This window comes from Nelumbo nucifera, chromosome 1 (genome assembly GCF_055504915.1).
Source record: "Nelumbo nucifera cultivar China Antique chromosome 1, China Antique-T2T, whole genome shotgun sequence".
NCBI lineage: Eukaryota > Viridiplantae > Streptophyta > Magnoliopsida > Proteales > Nelumbonaceae > Nelumbo > Nelumbo nucifera.
Window position 1 is genome coordinate 173,786,118 of NC_142649.1, and position 6,114 is coordinate 173,792,231.

Here is a 6,114-nt window from a genome sequence, read left to right on the forward strand (position 1 = left end):
TTCCATGGATCCTACCAATCAATATGGGTTTGTGGTTATTTCTTTCCTAATATGTTGCCCCATCAAAGAACTAATTTAATATTTAAACTGGCATACACATTCAACTGCGTCTGAGAATTGCATTGCATGATAAGCATTTAACATGGTTGGAAACCAATTCAAGACATCGAAACAACCCAAAATAGGGTATTTGGTAGTAGCCAGATCTAACCAACTTCACATACTTAACACCCATCATGTACGTATTTGAAAAAATAGAATCACTGAAACATAGACATACATGTGTTTCCATGCTGACACACTGGTGGTTATCCTATTGTACAATTCATTATGATTTCCCATAACTTAAAGCATAAGAATAAAAAACATATAAGTTTTAGGTAAAAAATTATAGAAATACATAATAAATAGCTATTGTAGGCATACTAGTCAATCATTTAGTAGTGGGAAAAGCATAAACAAAAGCTCAAAATAGTTCAGTTTTGAGGCTAAACTTTAATTTCCATAGCACGAAAATCAAACTAAAAGTAAAGAAATGTGGAACTAGTTCAATCTCTATTTTAGATTTCTGTTTCAGAGATTTGAGATCGATCTCTGTTTCAGAGATCTAAGATTGATCTCTATTTCAGATTTCAGAATTCACACAACCCAACTTTGTCATCACATATTAGAACGAATGAAAAAAAAAACCAGGAAGAAAATATAGAGATCGATCTCTATGGAGAACTAACCTCTTGCTGTCGTTCGCCATTCGAATAAGAGAGTTCACAAGTATAGATCTACAAAGAACAGTGAATTCAAATTAGAAAAAAATGAAAAAAAAATAAAAGATTAAATGAGAAAAAAACTTCAAAACATAGAAGAAAGAGGCCAAACGACAGGTCTGCCGGCCACTGTTCCTCATCGCTGATCATCATCGGTGGACCTGCAAATGGAGCGCTACTACTAGGGTTTGAGGTTCAAATGAAGGGAGAAGGAGGAGGTATAACCCTCATGGGGGTATTTTAGGCATTATAAAAATTTATTAGGGAATGGTTCGTTCTATTTTTTTGGAGAAGTACTTCTTCAAGAAAAACTTAAAAAAAAAGCCAACTTGAAGTCACTTTTTCAAAGAAGTACTTCTTCCCCACTTTTTTACCAAACACCCATAAGTACTTAAAAACCACTTAATGTGTGCTCCCATGTCTTAAAAGTACTTCTTTTAAGTGTTCTCAAACACTACCTTACATAGACAAGTTTTATACTAACAAAAAAGGAGAGAAACTAGGAAAAATGATCATAAAGTGAGTGAACAACCCATGTGATGTTTATGTGAGTTCCCTTTAGGTTCAAAAGAGCTTTTTTTTTTCTTTTTTATTGCATCGGAAAGGATCATAGCATGCAAGTATAACCTAGTGAGATGAGTCTTCTAAGACCTCTTATAATCACCTATAGCTCAACTACTATTGAAGAGGTGACTAAACAAGTTTGTCCCTCTGCAATGAAAGTATTATATTGGTAAGAATCAAAGAAGAGGCCTATGGAGACAATGTGTCTAGTAGTGTCTCAAGATCCATCAACCAAGAAAAAGGAATATGTGAGTTTAAAATAGCATGTAGGTCCACAAAGAGGATTAAGTTTGCAACTGAGGGGAGGGTGGTATTGCTTTTTGTTAGCTAATGGTAAGAGTTTGCCTTTCTAAGCACAAGAGCTAGTCAATGTTTTTTTTGTTTGAACAAGACATCATTCCTCATATCCCGAAGACTACAAAAAATTGCGAAAAAGTGAGCCAAATAGTTATTTGAGTTCTTTCCCATTAACATGGTTATTATGTTGTCATTATTGTTATAAGATGGCATATGTTGTTTTTTAGCTAAGAACGCTTAAAGGGAGAAGCCAACTTGTGCCTGTAGCTAAACTGTCTAAGCAAAGGGGCATTCCAAGAATAGGTGTTGTTTGATCTCCACTAAGATGCAACAAAAAGGTTGTGAGGATGCTTTTGCAAGGGAGAAATCCGAATTCTTGGCTACTACATTGTCGATTTGAGATTGCTTTACAAAGTAATAGTCATAGTTCTTTGCACTATAGATGAGTAGATCTAACCCAAGTTGCAAATTTTCTTGAGATTATTTTTTCTTATACCACTTGTCCCATAATAATATATTCCTTATTTTAGAGATCATTATCTTATATATACATTTCTTTTAGTACTTTAACATCTTAATCCAGTATATAGAAAAGGGTTTTATTATCCAACAACCTGGAGGTAGTGGTAAAGGTTCTAAGTGTATGAACTATGACACTAAAAGTTGATATATATATCACGTATATCGATACTTTAAAAGTTTGAAGCATAATCTATATCATATACTAAAATAAATTGATCCACATCAACAAGGCTTTCCCTGCTTCATTGTCCATTCCTTATTTCTTTCTCAAATTTTTTATAATTATGAGAAAATCTAGCATATTAATTTTTAACCCTCAAAGGCAAAAAGCTTCATTAGTCTTGCTCAAAACACATTTTAGAAGATATTACATTTACAAGAAACAAGGGTAGATCAGGAAAAAAGTGAATGTTCTTGAAATCGAGAGAGTATGTTTAGCCAATCGGTGAACAACCTCATTCATTGTTACTGGAGTAGATTGCATTGAATAGTGGAGAAAAAACCTCAATTTTACCTTGAAATTAGAGACAATAACTTTGGCATGCCAAAGAGGATCAACATTTTCCTCTAACAAGGCTTTAATGATATTCAAAGCACTCCGCTCAATAATAAAAGCTTGTATGCCTAATTCTTCTACTAGTTTTAGGCTTTTGAAAACTTCCCTCGGGAGTGCCAACCTTAGGGCCAGTTCGTTTGCTTTGACGTTTAAAATCTAAAAGTGCAATAATTACATTAAGGTGGCATTTGATAACACTTTTCAAACGTCTAAGGTTTGAAAACTTTGCTTTTTAGATGCCATTGGCGTTTGGGTTTAGGTCTGAAATTAGAGGATCCAAAACACAAATTTATATCTAAATTGGTAAGACTTAGTTTCACGTCTTACTAGAATCAGATGCATTTCAAATGTGATAAAATAACATTAATGCCCTCATTATTGTCATCTATTTGACAACAACAACAACAATAATAATGATAATAATGATGATAATAATTTATTATTATTATTATTTATTTAAATAATAATATGTTATTACTTAATAAATATTTTTATTTATTATTAGTTAATAATAATAAATAAATATTATTTTTAATTAAATACTAAATAATTATTTATTTAAAAAAATATAATATTTATTTATTAATATAATACCATTTTTATTTAATATTCTTTTTATTATTTATAATATTGTCAAATAGTCTATTTTTAAAGGTAAAATAGTAAACTTCATAATTTCAAATGTTAAAGAATTACTCCAACTTAAATGATTTGATCTTTTCAGAACCTATAAAAAGTAGAAAATGATTTCTACTTTTTTTCATATTTTAAACCCAAATAATATCTTTTTAGTTTTTTAGATTTCAGATTTTTCAAACGCCAGAGTTATATTGGTATTGGTGAACTTTTCTTTCCTCTAAACTCTTAATGTAGAGAATGTTGTTCTAAATTTTGAAATTTGTCAAATATCCATTTTAACTCCATATATGAGAATTTTTATTTATGCTTTGGGGATATCATTGGAAAACAATAAGTTATAAGATTCCTCTTTAAGAGATAAGAGGATACAAACACCCATTTTCCTCTTAAAGTTGTAAGATTCCTCTTAAGAGATAAGAGTTAAGGGGAAACAAGAAGGCCTTTAAGCTCTTCATTACCCAACCAATACAAAAGTTACCTCTTCATCTTTTATAACAACTCTAGCTCTTGATTTTCCCAAATATTAAGAACCATCAAAGTTAATCTTGTAATGCCCTCATCTAAGTCTTTTCCATATACTTGTTGGCGCATGAACTAGTTGCTCCTCCCTATGATTAATAATCTCCCTTTCAACATATAAGGATGAAACAATTTCATCAGTTTATGCCTATGTTGCAATGACAATTAACATTAGACAAAATCTCCCTCTTCACCATTACTTTGTTGCATGGTTTTCAAACCACCGTTGACTCGGACAATCGAACCGTCTAGGCAACCTGTTCCGTTTTACCCCAAACCCGGTCTCTAGCAAAAAACCATTGAAAAGTCAATGACCCGTCGACCTGTTTGACGGTTTTTTGTCATTTTTTATTTTTAATTATTATTTTTTGTCAGAACAGGTCATCCGTTTGAACTAGACGGTTGGACTGTCGACCCGGAAACCGATGGCCAGAACGGTTCCGTTTGTGGGTCATTTTTTAAAACCATGCTTTGTTGCACCTATATTTCCCGACTTGCCACATGCAAATAGCCCCTTTAAAGATTAATGATACTTCTTTCTAGTTAAAAGGGGTCATTACTTTTAGTTCACTCCAAAAACCAATCTTATAAGGTCCAGTCTTGGTGTGCATTAAGGAGAAGACCCAAGCTTACTTTGAAACATGCTGGTATAACAAACGAACATCCAAAGAACAGGTGTTAATAAGTTTATGGTGCTCCACCACACAATGTGCAAAAGGATCTATGTTTATTTTGTGGTAAGCCATTGTAGTTATACTAGGAATAATATATTAATACCCATTAGGCATCTCCATATGAAAGTGTGGACACGCATTAGTAAATTCTTAAAATGCCAAAACTTCTTACAATTCACATTGCCAAATGCAATTGCATAAGTAGAAGAACTAGCCTCCTGCTCATTGATTAATCTATATGTTGAACTTGTTATGAACTTGCCATTGGGATTTCTTACACACACAATTTCTGTACACGATAAAACCATTTGAGTGATGATGGTTGAAGTACCAACATTAAAGATTCGATTCACTTCCTCTTGTATCCAATGGTTCATATTTGAATTGACTAGTGCAATTGCCTTTGTGCTTCTAGTTGTCATGGTATCGATAACAAATTGGATTTTATTACTCTTCATTGGGATCCATGGGTTAGAAAATATGGATACACCTCAACCATTTCTCACATGCCATCTGCACTCGTCCCTCATCATCTCACGAACTTTTAACATATTGGATCATGTCGTTGATGGTGCATTAGGAGGCTTTTTAGTAGACCAAATGTTTGCCTTACCATATAGATACTTTGAGGTAAGGACCTACACCAAAAAAATGGTTTGGGAAGGTGAGAAAATTTCAAAAGGGAGATGCTTTTTTGCCACATGTCATGGAAACCCAAACCACCTAATGCCTCTAGCCTACAAATTGACTTCCAATTCTTTAGATATGGGTTGTGTTGTCCCTATTCAAAACCCCACCAAGAATCCCTTAAAATAGAGCTTAGGCTATTACCCATTTGCTTAGTCATTAAATTAGTGGCCATATAGAATGACAAAATAGCCTCAATAGTGCTCTTTACCAAAATTGTTTTGCCATCATGTGATAAACACTTAGATTTCTAGCTCTTCAATCTATTATTGACCTTCTCTAGAATAATATGCCATGCCTCACAAACTTTATTTGAAGTAAAGCCTAATTTCAAGTATCTTCCATTGCATTTCATCATTATAACACAAAGCCTTTAGCTATCAATTTACAAACTTTCCTATGGGTGTTGCGACTAAACATAATTAGAGATTTAGCAAATTTGATCTTCTATCCCAACCATGCATAAAAGATATTGAGAGCATCCTTAATTGTTGTTAACTCATAAAGATTTAGCAATTAGTAGATGGTTGAAAGTACTACTTCCCAACAACAAATATGTCACCCTTTTTTATGAATGAACAAATAGGTCACCCTTTAGAAGTTTTTTTGGACAATAGTATAGAAAACACATCAATCCTAAGTACAAATAAATATGGTGACAAAGGGCACCCTTGTCAAAATCCCTTAGTATGAGTAAACTGAGGAGTTAAGTTGACATTCACAATTATAGCAAAAGATATCAAATTATCGGTGAATGACAAAATCAAAAAGAAAAACCCTTGAGTTGCAAGAATTTTAGTAAAAAATCTTATTCCATATCATCATAGGCCTTAGAGAAGTCTAATTTTAAAATGAAACTATCATGCTTACCTCTCTTTTTCTACATTGAGTG